This window comes from Paramisgurnus dabryanus, chromosome 20 (genome assembly GCF_030506205.2).
Source record: "Paramisgurnus dabryanus chromosome 20, PD_genome_1.1, whole genome shotgun sequence".
In the NCBI taxonomy this organism is placed as follows: domain Eukaryota; kingdom Metazoa; phylum Chordata; class Actinopteri; order Cypriniformes; family Cobitidae; genus Paramisgurnus; species Paramisgurnus dabryanus.
Window position 1 is genome coordinate 18437909 of NC_133356.1, and position 19235 is coordinate 18457143.

Sequence of the window (19235 nt, forward strand, 5' to 3'; positions counted from 1 at the left end):
TCCACAGCCAACCCAGTATCACAAAAATTATGTACCTATAGTCATGCAAATTTGTCAACGTGACACTGACACGGTTTTCCGCCTTTTTACGTGAACATGTCCTGCATTTCTGTTTACGTGTCACTGTCAGGTATTGTTACTCAGCTGGTTTGTCCTATTTACTCACCATTGTCGCTTTGGTTTAGGGTTAGATTTACATAAAATGACATCCTTACCCAAACCTAACTCTTACCCTAATGCCAGGTGACAATGGTTTAAAAATCATAAAATGTAATAAATTATATACAAAAAAAAAGAAATTATGAAAAAAAGGTATACACCAATACTTAAAGTGACATCCTAACGCAAACACCAAATCTAACCCTAAACCGAAACGTTTGAAAATAGGACAAAACAGTTGAGTTACAAATACGTGACAGTGACACATAAACAGAAATGCGTGACATGTTCACGCAAAAAGGTGGAAAACCGTGTCAGTGTCACGAAAAAGACTCACAAATTTACGTGACTATAGGTACATAATTTCGTGATACAGAGTTGCCAAAGCATGAAAGAGTGGAGGACCCTATGCTTTTTACGACCTGTGAACCAGGAGCATAGCTAATTTAATTGGATACAACACAGGTTGCCTGTGGCAATTATTTTACTATTCTTTCCACATTTAATGTATCTTAGCCTCTGTTCGGTTCCTCTGAAATGATCACCTCTGTTTCTATAAATAAACTGCTTATTTTCCCAGCAATGATCTTAACGCAGGTTTGCAATCTGGAAAACAATTACAAGTACTATTGGCTAGTTTGAATACAATCTGCTGGAAACAAACATTATTAAAATAAATCATCTCAAAGAGTTCAAAAAAAGTTCAAAAATCGGGGAAACATTTTTGTATTAATGCTCAGAATTAAACATAAGCAAAGCATTTGTCTTTCCTTTCCTGATGTTCATTCGAATACAGACTAATAAAAAGCCTAACTGTTGCGAGTTCAAAAGCTATGAGTGATGTGAACAAAAAAGTTACAGAGGTCATTATTTATCATTGTGCCTCTTAGCAAGATAATTCATCTTAGGCAGCTGCAGGAGGACTGTGCCTTCCTGCAAAATAAAAAGAAGTGGTAAAATAACAGTTTTTCTAGAACAATAGTAAAGAATGACTTGACTTAAAAGTTAACTCATTGTTGTTATTGATTTTGAGATAAAATTTTTCTGCTGAGAGAGGTTTTCTCAATTTTTCAATTCAATTCACATTTGCTTTATTGGCATGACTGTAAATTATACAATATTGCCAAAGCATGTATATAGGTATATAAAAAAAAAAAAAAAAAAAAAAAAAAAAAAAAAAAAAATTATCTGTATAATAAGAAAAAAATATGATCAAATCAACATTTTAAATTAACATCATAACACATTAGAACATGTCTGAACATTTGACATTACAATGTTTTAATATATACACACACATACTGAGGGTTATTGTGGTGGACAGTAGGGAAACACACTGAGGTCAGACAAACACACACACACACACACACACATACACATATTACGCATGCACGCGCACACACACACACACACATACACTCACCCACATACATATTACGCATACATACACACATACACATTATACACACACACATTTACCTGCTGTCCCTTAGGCTGTGGCACATCCACACGTATCTAGCAGCCAGTGCTGCTGTTTGTCCCTTTCCTAATATTATATTAATTTGTTGTACTTCAGTCTTGGTGGTAAAGTTCTTTATTGAGTTACTGAATTTATTTAAGTAGAGATCTCTTATAGTTTTGTATTTGTGGCAGTGAAGGAGGAAGTGCATCTCTGTCTCGATCTCTCCTGTCCTACAATGAACACACACCCTTTGCTCTCTGGGTAACCAGCTCTTTCTGTGTCTGCCCGTCTCAATGGCTAGGCTGTGCTCACTGAGCCTGTACTTGGTCAGGATCTGTCTCTGCTTTGTGTCTTTGACACTTTGGAGATATTCTTCTAATTCATAATTTGATTTTAAAGTTCGATAAAATTGTAATTTACTTTGTGTTTTAGTTTCTTGATCCCAATGTTCCAGATAAGTATTTTTAGATTGTTTAATAATTTGATTTATTTTAATGTTTGGATGAGAAGCAGTGCTGGTTTGAGACTGGTTGGTGTTAGTAAAGTTAGTCAGGTTAGTAAGCTTCAGAACCAACTTACTGAGGGGATTTTTTTCAGGGTTCAGTTCTTGGCTTTGTAACGCTTTAAAATGTAGCGATTCTGTGGGACTTGATTTTAGATGCATCCAGAATTTGAGGGATCTTTTTTGCATATTGATAATCAATGGGAATCGGCCTAATTCTGCCCTACATGCATTATTGGGTGTCCTTCTTTGTAATTTTAGGATGAGTTTACAGAATTCTGTGTGTAGGGCTTCTGTTGGATGTTTGTCCCATCTTGTGTAGCTCTGATCACTGAGTGGACCCCAAACCTCACTTCCATACAGCGCAATGGGCTGAATCACACTATCAAAGATTTTACACCAAATTGGAATTGGTATTTCAATATTTTGGAATTTTTTCTTGATGGCATATAGAGCTCTTCGGGCTTTATCTTTGAGAGCATTCACTGCCATACTGAAACTCCCCGATGCAGTAATGATAAGACCGAGGTAAGTGTACTGCATCGTGTGGTCTAGGGTGGTGCTGCCTAGATTGAACTGGTATCTGTGTTCCTGACATCTGGGCTTTTTCTGGAAGACCATAACATTGGTCTTTTTTAGGTTTACTGCCAGGGCCCAGTTCTGACAATAGTCCTCCAGCAGGTCCAGGTGCTGCTGTAGTCCCTGTGCAGTGGGTGACAGCAGCACCAGGTCATCTGCATACAACAAGAGCTTAATGTTCTTGTCTTGTAGAGTAAGTCCAGGGCCTGTCGACTGGTCCAACTGCACCGCTAGTTCATTAATGTAAGTGTTGAACAGCGTTGGACTTAGGCTACAGCCCTGCCGTACTCCTCTTTTCTGGGTAAAGAATTTTGTATGTTTGTTGCCAATTCGTATTGCACATTTGTTATTTGAATACATTGATTTTATAATATCATAAACCTTACCCCCTACACCACTTTGTAAAAGTTTGTAGTATAATCCGTTGTGCCAAATAGAATCAAATGCTTTTTTGAAATCGACAAAGCATGCAAATATTTTTCCGTTTTTGGTTTGTTTGACGTGTTTATTGATTAGGGTGTGTAGGGTATAGATGTGGTCGGTTGTTCTGTAATTTGGAAGAAAGCCAATCTGACTCGGACTCAGGACATTGTGTTCGGTAAGGAAGTTTACAATTCTATTGTTTAAAATACAGCTAAATAACTTCCCCAGATTACTGCTCACACAAATGCCTCTGAAATTATTAGGGTCTAATTTATTCCCACTCTTATGAATTGGGGTAATAAGTCCTTGGCTCCAGATGTCAGGAAAACAGCCTGAACTGACTACAATGTTAAATAATTTGAGCACAGCAGTTTGCAGATCAGGTGTGCTGTATTTCAGCATTTCACCTAGAATGCTGTCAGGACCACAAGATTTCTTACATTTTTGGCTTTTGAGTTTGTTTGTCAATTCTTCATGTGTAATTGGGAAATCAAGTGGATTTTGATTATTTTTAATTGTGTCTTCAAAAGTTTGTAGATTTAAATTGATCAGATTATAATTGTCATTGAGTTGGTTTGGTGGAATTTCTTTATATAAATTTTCAAAATGTTTTGTCCAGATTTCTCCATCTTGTATTGTTAGGTCTTGTGGTTTTGTTGTGCTCAGATTATTCCACATGTCCCAAAACTGATTCTGGTTTATTGAATGCTCTATTTCCTGTAAATGTTTGGTTAGATGGTGTTGCTTTTTTACTCTAATTGTGTCTTTATATTGTTTTAGTTTTGAACAGTATTCAGTTCTGATGTCTGTGTTGTTTAGTTCTTTATGTTTCAGATTTGATAGTTTTCGAAGTTGTTTCCTTAATGTTTTGCACTCTGAATCAAACCATTTTTCATGTTTTGGTCTGTTTTTAGTATGCTTTTTGCCTTTCTTTTTTAATTCACTTCTTTGTGCTGCTTTTATAAATATGTGATTTATTTCATTTGTAGCCAAATTAACACCATCTTTAGTTGTTTCAAATGTTTTATTAATAAATGTATTTATTAAATTTTTTAGTTCTTTTGAATTGAGTGCTTGGATAAATTTGTCTGGGCTGTCTGGACCCCATCTGTATCTCTGCTGGACCTGATACATTTTGCAGGTTTCCAACCTGTTTTTTTCTGGTGTGTGACGTGTTTTGATATAAATGTTAGTTTGGTTATGGTCAGAGAGTGGGGTTTGCTGTTTGACAGTGAATGCACTGAAGGAGGAGTGGTCCATGTCAGTGATGGCATAGTCAACTACACTAGCTCCAAGACCTGAATAACACGTAAACCTCCCTAAAGAGTCCCCTCTGATCCTGCCGTTAAGTATGTACAGGCCCGAGGCGCGGCAGAGCTGCACTAACTCTTTACCATTTTTATTTATAGTTTGGTCGAGGTTATTTCTAGGTGGGAGATTTTTGTTGAGACTCAGGGGTTTTTGGCCAAAGACATATTCGTTGCCCTTTGGATCTATGTTATCTGGTTCAGATCCTGTTCTTGCATTGAAGTCTCCACATAGCAGCACATTTCCCTGGGCCTGGAAACGGCTGATATCTGTGTGGATGTTGTTGAGATATTCTTCATCATAGTAAGGGGATTCTGCTGGAGGAATGTAGATGGCACAAAGATATATGTCAGTAGTTGAAATGCCAATTTGGTTGTTTAATTTTATCCAGCAATGAAATTTTCCAACTGTAATAACTGAAATGTGTTTGGCCAGATCCTCCCTGTACCATAGTAGAATTCCTCCCGAGTCTCGTCCACGATGGACTGTACTTAATTTAACTGAGGGCACAATTACTTCGTAGTAGCCTGAGGGACAGTAGGTAAGCGCATCATTTTTACACCAGGTTTCAGTGAGAATGATAATATCAGCATCTTTGATATTTTTCTGAAAATCAGGGTCTGTGCTTTTAGAACCAAATGTTGAAGAATGAAGACCCTGAATATTCCAACAACTTATTTGAAATGAACACATTTGTATTATTAAAGATAAACCTATTTGGTAAGACAGAGAGAAATAACATGCAACAATATTGTGAACATGTGAAAAATGGTAAACAATTTACATTAGTGCAATGTTTTTTTTTTTTTTTCAGTAGAGCACTATGTTTGTGAATAAAGTTCTTATCTGTTCAGGAGCTGGTCACACAGTGTGTACAGGATCTCTTTGATCTCACTCAGTTCACTGGCAGGTGTGGCGGTGGTGGGTGGAGCAGGGGGCCGGGCTACAGCTTCAGCATAGCTTTGAGCTCTCGGTTGCAGGGATTTCTCTTGTGGTTTTGGTTTCTTGCTTCTGACAGGGGTCTGATGGCCAGCAGGTGGATGTGACGTTGGTGACTGTAGGTTTACTGGTGTGTAATGAGCCATAGGCGGGTGCGGTGGATGACGTGGGATGCTTGTCCAGTTAACGTTTTTCCTCACTGGGGAGTGGATGGGCCAGTAGTGTTTTGGAGTAGGTAATAAAGGTCTTGGGCTGCGACCCAGGGCTGCATCTTTTAGGGTCTTTGCAAAAACACGTACTGCGTCTTTGTGTAGATGGAGTCCATCATACAGGTGTTGGAGGCCGATGTGGTGGTGGTGGACCAGGTGCACGTTTGGGAGTGCAGAACACCTACGAGAAATTTCAGCATTGATGTTGTAGATGATGTGTGGTGGTGTGTCATGTCGTGGGAGTATTGAAGAGATGATGATTCTGGACTCTGGGAACTTTTTGCTGGTGATTTCTGCCATTTTCCTGATAGCATCAGCAGTATTGTTGCGCAGCGTGTGGAGGTCATTAGTTCCAGTGTGGATTATAACACACGAGGGGTTTCCTGTGAAGTCTCTGATGATCTGCTGGGCGTGGCCTGTTGTGCTGCATCTTTTTGCCATGACTTTTTGATGTGGAAAAAGTTTTTGTGGGTCCAAAAATTTTCCATTGGAGTCCATGAGGAGAAGAATTTCTGGAGGGTGGGCAGGTGATGTTTGTGTTTCTGCAGGAGGCTGCGTGTTTGTGGCAGGCTCGTTGTCTGTGGCCGGCTCGTTGTCTGTGTGTGTGTAGTCTGTAGGAGGAGCTGTACTTTCGTTAATTGTGATGTCTTTTGTGTTTTTCTGTACCTGTAACTCTCTTATTTCTTGCAGCTGTCTGTATATGTTCTCTTCTTTTCTTTCTTTATCCTCCTCTAGTTTGCATATCTGTGTGCGGAGAGTTTGGTTTTCTTCTTTCAGTTCTCTGAGAGCTCTTGTGAGTTCAGTGATGAAGGTGTTAGTGTCTTTCTTCAGCTGTCTGAGTTCATCTTTGAGCTCTTGGATGTGAATGTTTGTGTTGGGTGTGTATGAGAGTTTGACTTGAGTGTGTTCTCTGAATTCAGTGAAGTCCAGTTCCAGCAAAGCTAAACTGTCTCTCAGTTGACGATTAGATGATGAAGGTGAAAGGTTGACTGGGTCTTCCTCCTCCGAGTCTGTGTGGTTTGCATGAGGCTCGTCTCTCTCCTCCTCGACTCTTGCCTTCAGAATGGGAAAAATCTCCTCAAATGAGTTAAGGCTGGCTTCATTGCCTTGAAGAAGGAAAGTGCCTTTAGTGTAGTAAGTTATGGTGAGAATGGGGTTGTCTGTGTCCAGCATTTCATCTTTGCATATTGTTAATCTTCCACCTCGACCGATTCCTTCTTTAAAAATGTGCTGGTATTCCTCACAGATGGCTGATTTCCATGCCGTAATCATGGTGGTGTAGAAGATGAGGTTGTTCTTAATTCTTTTCCCATTGAGTTGAATATAGTCAGCGTACAGAAGATCAGGATTGTCTCTGAGAGTTTTTTCTTTGTGTTTTTTTCTGGCCTGTACACTTCTGTACTTCTCTGGGTATGACACCTCCCTGCACTCTGCCTGCGCCAGGGTCGCCATGGCGATCAGACTGATCAGACTGGGCACTGAGCCAAAAACTGCAGCTAACTTAATTTAGCTTTTAGCTTCTAGTAATGAGAGATTTTACCAGAATATAATCAAAATATACAATTTTCATTAAAGTTTTTTGCCAGAAAGTGCTCACCTCTCTGTTTAGCAAGTGAAGATCAACAATTGTGTAAAGTTTTTCCGCTGTAGATCTTTTAAAAATCCTTTAGTGTTTTGGAGGGAAAACTGCAGTATGCTGTTAGAGTGGTGATTCAGCAGGCAGATGCTAATCCTCAGCTTTAGTCTTCTTTCTTTATTTAAAAATGTATTTTCTAGAAAAATTTACGGTCTTTATCCGAAAACAAGTTGTTCCTCTTCTATTTTTATTTGTTTGTTGTCATGATCTCGCTCTCTGTCTCACTTTTTAGCTTAATCTTTTATAATTTTTTCAAGAGCTCATCTTTAGAGTGGCTGACTCTCTCTCTCTCTCTCTCTCTCTCTCTCTCTCTCTCTCTCTCTCTCTCTCTCTCTCTCTCTCTCTCTCTCTCTCTCTCTCTCTCTCTCTCTCTCTCTCTCTCTCTCTCTCTCTCTCTCTCTTTATTACTTCTCTGCCTTATCAGCCAAAAGGCACAAGAGTCAAACTAAGCTGAAACTGAGAAACGCAAGTGATACCTAACAATAAGGGATGCTGAGATTTTTTTGGGGGTGAGCAGTGGCTATTTGCATGAGATCACGTTGCTATATAATATATCTTGATTTATACTTCCCAGAAGAAAGGCACAACATCCTTAATGAATGTTTGTTTCTGCTTAAATAGACGTAAAGATACAAACGGGGGGCACATTTTTCTCATCATAATCCACAGGGAGCTAAATCGTATACTGTGCTGTTTCTGTGCAATTTTATTTGTAAAGGAAAGATTTCTTTAGCTGCTCAATTCAAAGCTGCATGCTGTAGTCCTTTGATTTTTGCACCGTAAAACCTGCCAGTGAGCTATAAGGCAAACAAACCAACACAACATTAAACAAATAACAGATCTTTAGGACCTCTGTGGGGCTTTTATTGATTTTGGATGCCCTTACACATTAAAATCTCTTGAGTACATGCATGCCTTCTCTGCAGGAAAGTAAAAGGGTTTTTGGTTGTTACGCTTTGACCATTCCAACGGTGAATGGCTTGGAGGAGCACAACAGAATAAATTTAGGCTTCATTTGAGGGCTTTTCTCATGCTTGTAAGATGATTTAAAATAAATCTCTTTGAGTAATTGCCTAAAATTTAATAAATGCTGGTTATACACATGATCAAAGACACCATGGGGCCAATCCAACAAATTATAAATGATGATTAATAACCATACAAAGGTTGGTATGGCTATTGAAAATATTATATGGTAAATTGAAGTTTTTTGGATGTAGTAGATGTCCACCCCTCAAGCCACTTTTTCTTACAATCCATCAAAAAGACAACCAAGCTGTGACGGCTTCCAGCAAATCTGGAAAGATTGCATCCAGCTGGCTGTAAAATGAAAATTTTAACTCAGAGTGACATTCATTTTGTAAAAACATATTATAGGTCAGATCAGGACACTGTGAAATTCCAAAGTTTAAAAATCACACAATTCTGGATAGCATTAAGATCTTTCTCTAGTAAAACACATTTGAACACATATACACTTAAAGCTGCAAAGGTACTTTCCAAAAGTAATTAAAAAGGCAGTGACTCACTGTGTGGAGGTGGCAACCAGCACAGAAACGAGAACTGTGTGTTTTAGTCTTGGCACACATTTGGCAAACTATCCCCAGCAATATTTCCAAAGAATCTGCCACAGATTGTGACCATACAGTAATTCCCATCCTATTCAAATGATTATAATTCACCAGTCCAAAAAAAATAACAGAGAGCTGAAGCAATCTCTGCTGTCAAGGCCATTGCATTTTCTTATTTTATAACATAAATCCTCCTTTGAAGGATATGCTTGATCTGTAATAAAGCGGCTGATCTGTAATAAAGCGGCTGATAAAGCCTAATCTGAACCCATTCAATCCAATGAACACAAACAAATGATCTTGAAGTTTCATGAATCAATTTAGAAAATTAGACTGGAAAGCCTGCACAGATCTGTAAATAAAGTACATATAAATTCTGTTGTAAATACAGTGTAACAATGAAAAATGTAATCACACACAAACAAACATTAGCAAAAGTGCTATTGCAGCTGGAAATGTGAATATTCACTACAACAGGGGATTTCATAGTATAAGCTGTTTATTGAGAAACTAAAGAAACTATGAATAGGTCGAAATGAAATTAAAATGAAAAACTGTAATTTGTTTTACAGAATAATGTGGTATTTTTACAAATGACTTATCTGTGAGCTTCATTATTTTTTAAATCCATCTGCCTTTTAATCAAACGCAAAACAGACAGAGTGATACAAACAATTTATTGTTTCTGTGCCGGGGTGGGATATTTGAAATGTCCCATTGTCATATACTTAACTTATTCCCGCCAACCTTTTAAAAGGTTGCCCGCCAATATTTTTTGTGATTTTCACAAAAGTTTCACAAAATGCCTTCCTCTGCTTTCAACGAGTAAGAAACGTTTCATCATATCTTTTTATAACCTCTTAAATATGGGTAGGTTTCTTCAAATATATAAAATTTTGAGCAAAAAGCTAAAATAATTGCATTTTTGTAAAGAAGTTTTGTTAGAGATCAGATTCAGAATAATTGTCAAGACATGCACAGAGTTTAAAATGTATTAAATTAATTTTTCCTTTTCCTTTCTCTAGTGGATAATAGCGGAATTACAGGTTACAGTAAAAACTCATCAGAAAAACTTTATTCGGCAGGAAAAAGTTTTTTTCTTAATTGACGAGATAACTTGTCAATGGCGGGGGAAAAAGACACAAATTTAAAAATCACAAACCTAGATTGATTATTAAACAAAAGCACATCTGCATGGAAGATAAAGCAACTGAAACTTTTTAATATGTGTTTCAGATGAGTTTGGGCATAGGGGCTCATTTTAATTCATGCATCTGTGCAAAAAATACTTCAGTCATTTCTGTTAGAAGCCTCCTGTTTCTTCATTTCTTATCTTACTGCATTACCTTATTTTACCATATTACATATACTTTATGCCCACCAGGTGCAAATATATATATATATATACACACACATTTTTCTCAGCTAACATATTTCTGAAGGTGCTATTGACATAAAATGTTCACTAGATGTTGGTAACAACCCATGTAATCCACACATTAAAGGGGGGGTTTAATGGTATTTCAAGCATTCTGACTTATTAACACAGTTATAGAGTTGTTTCCTCATGCTAAATGTAGGCAAAGTGTCAAAAATGCAGTTGGGCGTGTTTCAGAGTATTTCTGTGCCGAATGCACTTCGCCAGGGTTCGTACAAGTTTCGGCTAATTTTTTTCGATTACGGTTCTAACTGACGTTTCAGGGGTTTTCGATACGTATCACTTCTTTATATGGGCTTCCGCCGGAAAACTTCCCCTGGAAAACCCCGCCCAGCCGTCAGTCAGCGGGAGACGCTAGAGCTTGCTAACAGCTTATCACGCCACTCAGCTTTGTTTAATTTCAAAAGTCAACAATGGCACAACAAGAAGTGTGTTTTTGGATGTAAGGAGAAGACATCCAGCCTTATGGAAACAATGGATATAGTTTATTATCCGGATTAGCAGCGGAGTTTTGCGTGTGTGTGTTTGATGCGGTGGATTTTCATGACGAGTTACACGCGGTAAGTAAGACTTCTGTATTATGTTGGAAATAGGCGCGTGTATATTATATAAATGACACGAACATGTAGTGAATCATAAGTTAAAACAGTGTTGTATAGTGTTGCATGACTCGTACTCGCTCCTCCCGTGTTATAACTCCTCCTTCTTCATTTTTTCGTACGTTATCGGAAAGATTCGGTAAAGCTAATCTTTCTTTTATAAATCTGATTAAACTAAAGACTCTTCAGAGATATAAAGGATGTCATACTACTCCATAGGTACTCCAGATTAATATCAGAAATGCAGAAACAGCGTGTGTTACGTGAGCTTTAACACAGGTGTCCATAGATTAAGTTATGTGACAATAACACAGGGGAAAAGTATTAAACATGCTTACTAGAATGTATTTAATGCTTTCTACAAAAGCCTTTGCTGGTAATGAAAGCTTCAAGACGCCTCCTGTATGGAGAAACTAGTTACATGCACTGGTCAGATGTGATTTTAACCCATTCTTCCACACAAACAGTCTTCAAATGGTTTTGTGGACATCTTCTACGAACTCTGATCTTTAGTTCTTTCCATAGATTTCACTGAATTCAAGTCAGGTGATTGGCTGGGTCATTTTAGAAGCTTTCTCTGAAAGGTTTGCCTGTGTCATGATTACACATAACGTGATTTATTGACATCTATGGTTTAATCCCTTTGAATGCGTGGATTGGGTTGTTACCAACATCTAGTGAACATTTCATGTCAATAGCACCTTTAGAAATATATTTACACGAAAAAAAGTATTGACGTGTTCAATACTTATTTTACCCACTGTATATAAAAAGTGCTCTCTTATTTTTTTCGGTTGCTGTACAGTATATATAAAACAGTAAGATTTTCTCTGACAATAGTGCTGTTGAATTCACATGACAGCTGCAATACATTTTTGAAAATCAATGGTAGAATAATAAGCAGACAAAAGAATCCAGGATGAATCATAATAGTTTTGATTCAGGAAAGAAACAGAAAAATTGAATGCCAGTGTTTCACCTCCACACAGTGAAGGACATTTTGTCTTTCTTTCTAATTAGAATAAAAGTGAGACTGACTGCATCACTCCTCTCACCTGCACTCTGAACCCCTAATAAGGGGACCAAAGACAGGTCTTTAATATAGTTAGTCGACAGATGTCAGCACAGTGGGTTTCTGCACCTTTCAGGGGTTGCCATAACAAAGTTAGAGCTCTGAGTGACACTTAATGAATTAGGTGAGTTAAAGGAAAGTTTCGCCCAAAAATAAAAGCATTCAATCACTATTTTCTCACTGTCATGCATTTCTTTTATCGATGCACCAGGGAGAGCTGTGTTCTTATGCTTTCATAAATCAATACGTATTGAGAAAACACTGATTCATTCATTCAACACATGTGCACAGATTACTAAAAAGACAGCCTACACATACTCGGGCTGCCTGCAGCTAAAAACTGTCTGATAGTAAAACAGAGACACGTATATAAAAGTGCCTAAAATCATTCACACATGCTTTTTAGCAAATCTCCTTTTCTTTCAAATTTAAATAGCTCTTCAATCATACAGTAATAAAATCCCTAATTGAACTTTTGCTAGGGGCTGTTATTACGCACAAATAAGAAAACGAGAGGTTGCAATGAACTATAGAAAGAGACCGGAATTCTGCTCCAGCTCCACTGGTTCTCCTGGCACATGCAGTGTCACAGATGAGGATAAAGAAGAGCACAGGGACACAGCGAAAGCTTTTGGATTGCAGACATTTGTTCAACCTGTCTGAAGCCCCCAGCGTATGAAATAAAAACATCACACACTTAATTCTGTATGCATTTTGTTCTCCTGCCAAAATGCACATTAACATCTGCCGCATGTATAATATTGAGCAAACACATGCAAATTATTCTGGGGGTGAAAGAACAAGGCTGTTTGAATATATCCACTGTCAGCCATTCCCCTCACTAAAGAGGGAAATTTCATCAAGCCACCAAACACGCTTACAGGAAGGTGCTTCAATGGGTTTCCCATTTTTAGAAGGTGTTGTTGAAACAGCAGAAGAAAAAAAATGAAATTCATCCAGAGAAACACAGACACTTGGAAACTGACTGGAGTTTTATCAATCTATGCAATGCAATTCCCAGTATATGCACAGCTAAAATCAGTGGCATGTGCCAGTTATGCTACTAAAGAAACCAAACCAAACATGGTGTAAAAATGTACTCATTTAAACTTATCTAAATGAAACTAAATCTGAATGAACTAAAATGTGTAGCTAAATTGGACAAGCACAGCAAAAAAGGTCACAAGTTTGATCCCGAACAGACATACTGATAAAGTACCTTTGTAATGCACAAGTTGCTGTAGATATAAGCATCTGCCAAATGCATACATTTAAATGTACTGCCCTTTATTATTTAGGGTATTAAGCCATTCATTTAGTCTGTGGAGCAACATCAACCTATTTATCAACAAATCAAGGTAGCTGCCATTAACCTATTAACCTACACATGATTGCTCTCTGATAGGAAGCTATGGCTTGATAAGTTCTTAAATGGGAAGCTGTTAGGACAACCTGATCCTATCAACTACCCATTTTAAATAGTTCACACTCTACATACTAATGTCTCCTCCTTGGAAGATTGCAGAAGTCAGTCTGTCAATGGCTGTTACTATGCAATCTGCAGGTCAAATATAAATGGCAAGAGAACTAAATCAAGTTTAAGGCATGCTTAGGAAAATGGAAACGTATTATTAAATAATCTATCATGTGTTAATTTTCTGTTCTAAAGATTATCATTTGTCAGGAGTTTGTAACTGCTATGGTAGTTTTGCATTTGGGATTTGTTTCCAAACCTTAGTAGCAGCCTGTAGGCAGCATTTAAAGACATCATAGGTGTTTCGTAAGGAATAATTGATGACAGGACATTAAATGATAAGAAAATAGTGCACACACGAGGTGGTAATGTGGCATGAGTTACATCGCGGGTGTGCATTATTTTCAACTAATTCAAAGGAACGAAGTCAATTATTCAACAAATGTCCAATATACTGTAGATGTGTGAGAACTGCTTGACGTGCATGTTCGATAGTTCATCAGAGAGGACATTTAAGTAAAGTCCTACTTTATGAGTATCACCTTTAGGTAATATCCATTTGAAAAGTGTTGTCGGTAAGCACATTTTTTGCCTGCCTCACATTTCGTCCCTCTGAGGCACAGAAAGCTACAGTATTTTTGAAAACTGGCCCCAGAAGTGGACGCAGTTGCAGTCTGTCCTTTTCTAACTAAGTAGTTTGCATCAAGTCACCTCTATAAAAGCAATTCAGCAATGTGCTTCACAAGATCAAAATGACAGACTGGAATTTGAAGAATTCTTTCTGTTCTCTGGAGAGGAACAGCTTATTCCAGTTTGGTGCTTCTCTGAAGTGGACTGAAGTTTCACCTAGTAATTGAAGCATCCGGATGGATAAGATGCATACGTTTTTAAAAGTTCTGGTAAAGCACGGACTCTGGTATTTCACAAAGTTCCTTATAAGTTTTCAGGGTCCATTTATACAGGATATTCCCTAATCACAGTGTCCTGTGTACTCTCAGAAAGAAAGATACAAAACTGTCACGGACGGTACACTTTAGAAAGGTCCTTTAATGTACCATTATATACCAACATAAACATTTAAGGTACTTGACGCGTACAAAGGTGTACCTTCAAAAGGAGACTGCCCCAGTGACAGCTTTTGTTCCTTTTTTTCTGAGAGTGTAGCCAAAAACTACACTGTAAAAAATACAGCATGAAGTTAAAGATACTTGGTTTTGCAAGTCAGTTCAACCTGTTGATTTTAAGTTGACAGAACAAGTTGAAATGGTTTAACGTTTATTTTTATGTTACTTTAAAGGTATAGTGGAAGCTTTTCCGCGTGGATTATCAAGACTATTGGTCATCCCAGTTGTCAATCATTCTGGTGATTTGTTGACGTAAACCGTCGTACGTGCTCATCCCTAGTTTTGCTTTCTGCCCATGCGCACTTTCAGGTGTATATGTGTGGTGGTCTACAGTTTCAGCCATTCATCGAAGCTCGCGTTCTCATCGTGTTTTTTCAAAATGTTTGCGCAAGAGAAAAAGTGTCTATGAATTGTATGACAAGAAGAGAAAGGCCTATGAAGAAAGAAACAAGACCAGAGTGTTTTTTGGAGACTATTTCACACGCTGGTGTGCACTAAAAGCACAGGTTGGGGTTCCCACGCAAAGTTTCTACTCGAAAGGTAAAGTTTGGCATGCTATTTGGAGAAATCCATTTTAAATCCCTGCTAGTAAAAGTTGATGTAAGCTATGATTAGCGATGCTAGCCCTGGCACAAGTCACGAACCGCGCAGACACGGTAAACATGCCGACAGCAACTTGTAAACAGAGCGAAGAGAAGAACTAGGCTCATGCATGCTCTCTCTCGTGCATGTGTTTAATGGGCGTTCCCTCTCTGGAGCAGGTAGAGTGTTGCGCATGTGCGTTTTTTTTTAAAGTGGAGGGGTGGTTATTTTCAAAAATTCCAGAAAATTTTCCGCTATACCTTTAACTCAACAAATTATGTTGACTTGACAAAAATGCTGATTTTTTTATTGTTAAGTTGTACCATAAAAGGCAGTTTGGTAATTTAGAAAGCAGACATCGATTTAAGATAAAATTTGACCAGCTGTTTTAACAGTATTACATTTTTATAGTTATTTCGACAGAGACTGGACTTGTTCCAAGCAATCTGTTAAACACTGCCAAGGGCCAAAATCACTGTTAATAAAAGGTTCCCAGTAACATCCCATTTGGTGTGTGCCTCTCAAAATAATTAAATAAATAAAAAGAATACACAACACAATAGAAATCTCATATACAACATAATCGCATTAATTTAGCATATGTTTAACAGATTACAGCAAATACAGTATGCAATCTAACACCTGTTTCACACAATAAAGCATACCATCACATAAAAGTAATGATTATTAGTGGCAGAACCACGCAGTAGCCACAAAAGCTTTCTGTACAGAAAGCCACCTGATCTATTCATAGCTAAAAATGTGTTTTGAAAAGGATTACAGCTTTTGTAACATTATTAAAAAAAAAACATAAACCTAAAATTATCAAATTAATCTTTGCGAGAACAAAAAAAAATTATATTGCACTATAACTGTAGAGCTTAGAAGAGGTCTAGACATTAATGTTACACAGCAGGCATGGACCATTAGCTGAAGTGCTTAGTCGTCAGTTGTTTTCAGGCCGCCTGGTGTTTAGGATAAGTTACGCATTTATTGATCGTTGTTGTAATATTAATCACTTCCCTCTTAAAGGGTGTGAAAAAATACCAAAATAACTACAGTAGATGCTGGGAGAGGCTCCTACCCTGAACTTTCTATTGAATGCATACAAATCCATAGTGACTTACAGTGCAATCTATACATTTCTTTTTTATTTCTCTGTGTGCGTGTGCACGCATGGTCCCTAGGGATCGAATCCTTGACCTTTGTGGTGCTCCTGCAATACTCTACCACTGGAGCTACAGGAACACATCATATAACAAATAATGTATAAATAATGTATCTGTGTAAATAAACACTGGAAGGGTATCCGTATTTCAGCATGAAATTTAACAAACCGCACCAAGAACTAAATTAGAAAAAAATTGCCACTACTGATTTGAACCTGACTTTGTAATGTGTTACCATTGAGAGAGCTTTCTTCATTTATTTATTTTTTTGTATTATTTGCATGTGGTAGTCAGTGTAACACAGTGAATGTCTAATAATGATCCAAATGAAAATAGTGTTTTCTTAACTTTGAACTTTGATCTTCACTATACAGCCACTGATTATCATTAATTCCATGTCAAAGAAGCCTTGTGTGCAAAGCAGAATACTCAGATTAAATATGCAGACTTTCATGGTCATGGACATTTTAAATTATTTAGCATACAAATGACTTATTATCCCATTTGTGGAGAAAGACTTATCCTGATCAGCTTTTAGGACTATATAGGCTATTAAACAAAAGTTTTTATTTCTATGCACGGACAAACCCTGATATAATTGCCATTTTAAAAATGCATAAACCGTGTTACGGTACATGCAGTACACGTTTTACGAAAGGTTACACATCTTCAAAGCTCCACAGATTTTAAATCAACAGTTTAATAAGAGTTGAGACAAGAGTCTCATGACAAGAACCATCTAAGAATGACAGAACCCAAACAGATGCATGTGCTTAAGATTTTCCTATTACACGATCCTAAGAAACAAACTGAAATATAAATAGCACACGATTTTAAGAAAATCAAATAAATGCTACATGTTATTTGCTGCTTAATGACATGTTTTTTACTAAATTTCTGACTTGGGCCAGTTGTCATTTAATTACATGCATGCTTTTTCAACAACACACACCCCACTGAGCTCCTCTGCACTTGAGATAATCTAAGCCAGTGTGAGTATATTGTAATAGCCGTAATTGCCTCTTAATTACTCTGCTTACTATCTGATGGCTTGTCAAGGACTGCTTTTATCTTATTCCCATATAGTGACTTTCTTAAATCATACCATATTACCAGGTTCGATCATTATTCTTATGACCTCACGTGCACAAATGAATGCAGTCTAAATATTATAAGCAGTTTATTGACTGCAGATCATTTTATAAACTGTACAAAAATCTGGCATGATGAAAATGTACATTTTCAAAATCTTTACTTCAGAGCAAATTGAGATTGTGTTATTTTGAATTGCAAAAAAAATCATCATTTGTAACCCTGTCTGAGAAATCCAGGCTTAAGCCTCAAAATCAAAATTTGAGATTAGGAGCATCAAAGTTTGATTTCACTCATTAATTTTTAAAGATATTATACTTTTACAAAATGTTACATTATGTGCCATGATTTTAGTAAACAGTTAATAACAAGCTGGGTTTTCCATGCAGGCAGGGTCACATGAAAATTGCTAGAAGATTCAGTACAGTGCTGTATTACCACTGTAGGTTTTACTGAATGAGCGAGTTTGCCTTATTGCTTGACACTGCATGAAAAGAGCTGTATACGGACAAATACGGAATGGGAAATCCCTGCTAAACTTTAGGTTTGCCAGATTTTTGAGGCAGAGTGCTTGGAAAGGTAATACACCAAAGTAAACCCGTGAAACATCCAGAAACCTTACGTTTGTGGATGTATGTAGGAACTGGTGGAAGTTTCCAGGAATCCTTACAGCTGGTTGTAAGGAGGGGTGGGTGTGAGGTGTGAAGGGCTTTTTATATGTTAATGACCCACAGGTAGAGGTGTCTTCTTTGTTTTCAGAGCTGAGTGGGGTGGGGTGGGGGGTTAACCATGTCTCTTTAAGACAGCACATACAGTATTGTGGTACATAAAAACTGTGTTTTCTAAATATGTTTATTATTAATATAATTTAATTAGTCTATTTAAGAAACTAAGCATCATTCAAAATAACTAAAATTCAATGGACACAATTACCATTTTAATGTGTGAAAATTATGTCTCTGACTCAAGAGAAATGCAACAAATATTATTTCAGAATATATATTTCCAACACTTTGAAAACATGTCTCCAACTGCCCTAGGTCAGAATATTGTGAACGTATCTCTCAATGCTGCATACATCGTTTAAAAGAAGCCGTTCAAATGACATCATGTAACTCATTTTTGCTAGCTAGGATGTTGATAAATTAGTCAGTGAAATGTAAAGCTGCTTATTTTTGCTGATGTCTCATGATTTGAAGTTCACTGTTTCTATTGTTATTATAATTCTACCCTAACATTTCATTAAATCTTTTAAAATAGAAACAAAAATATCAATAGACAGGTCCATAATCTAAAAGACAGTCTTTCACATGTGGATGCAAAACATGTTGGGTGAAACAGACTGACAAACTCGGGTAAACATATCTGCAGATACCTGTCAGCTACTGTACTTCTAGTCCAGAGGTGCCCAAAGTTGGCCCACAAAAGACCTTAAATTTTTTTATGTTTCATGCATACTTGAAGGTGTATAAAATGCATCACAAAACCTAATGAACTCGGGTACTATAGGCTAAAAATGAAGAGGTTGCGGCAGTGGCACACAGAGAAAAGGATATTTAAAATTGATTGGCAAAACGATTTCTTTTTCCTACAAACAGCCTTGGAAAATAAAACTGCATTAGTTATGCATAAACAGAGTAATGTTTGCTTATTTATTTTTTAAAATATTAGAAAATTATAAATTAGGGGTTATCAGGGCAACTTTAATTTTAATATAACACAAGAACATTTACTTTTGGCCCACGGCCCTCAGTCAGGTTTGGCCCTTGTAAGGAAAATGTTCGGGCACCAATGAATGTTCTAGTCTATCTGAGGAGGTAACTTTTAGCATATGATAATGCATGCTTGCACAAAGTCAGACCACATATTATAATGTTTGTCTTCAATCAATCAATTT

The 19235-nt window shown here is 37.2% G+C and overlaps 1 protein-coding gene across 5 annotated transcripts in view; it reads right to left on the bottom strand.

Annotated features, from left to right (window-relative positions):
* The window catches only part of khdrbs2 (KH domain containing, RNA binding, signal transduction associated 2), a 90600-nt gene that overhangs the window by 66362 nt on the left and 5003 nt on the right, over positions 1-19235 (bottom strand). The gene's annotated exons all lie outside the window — the stretch shown is intronic.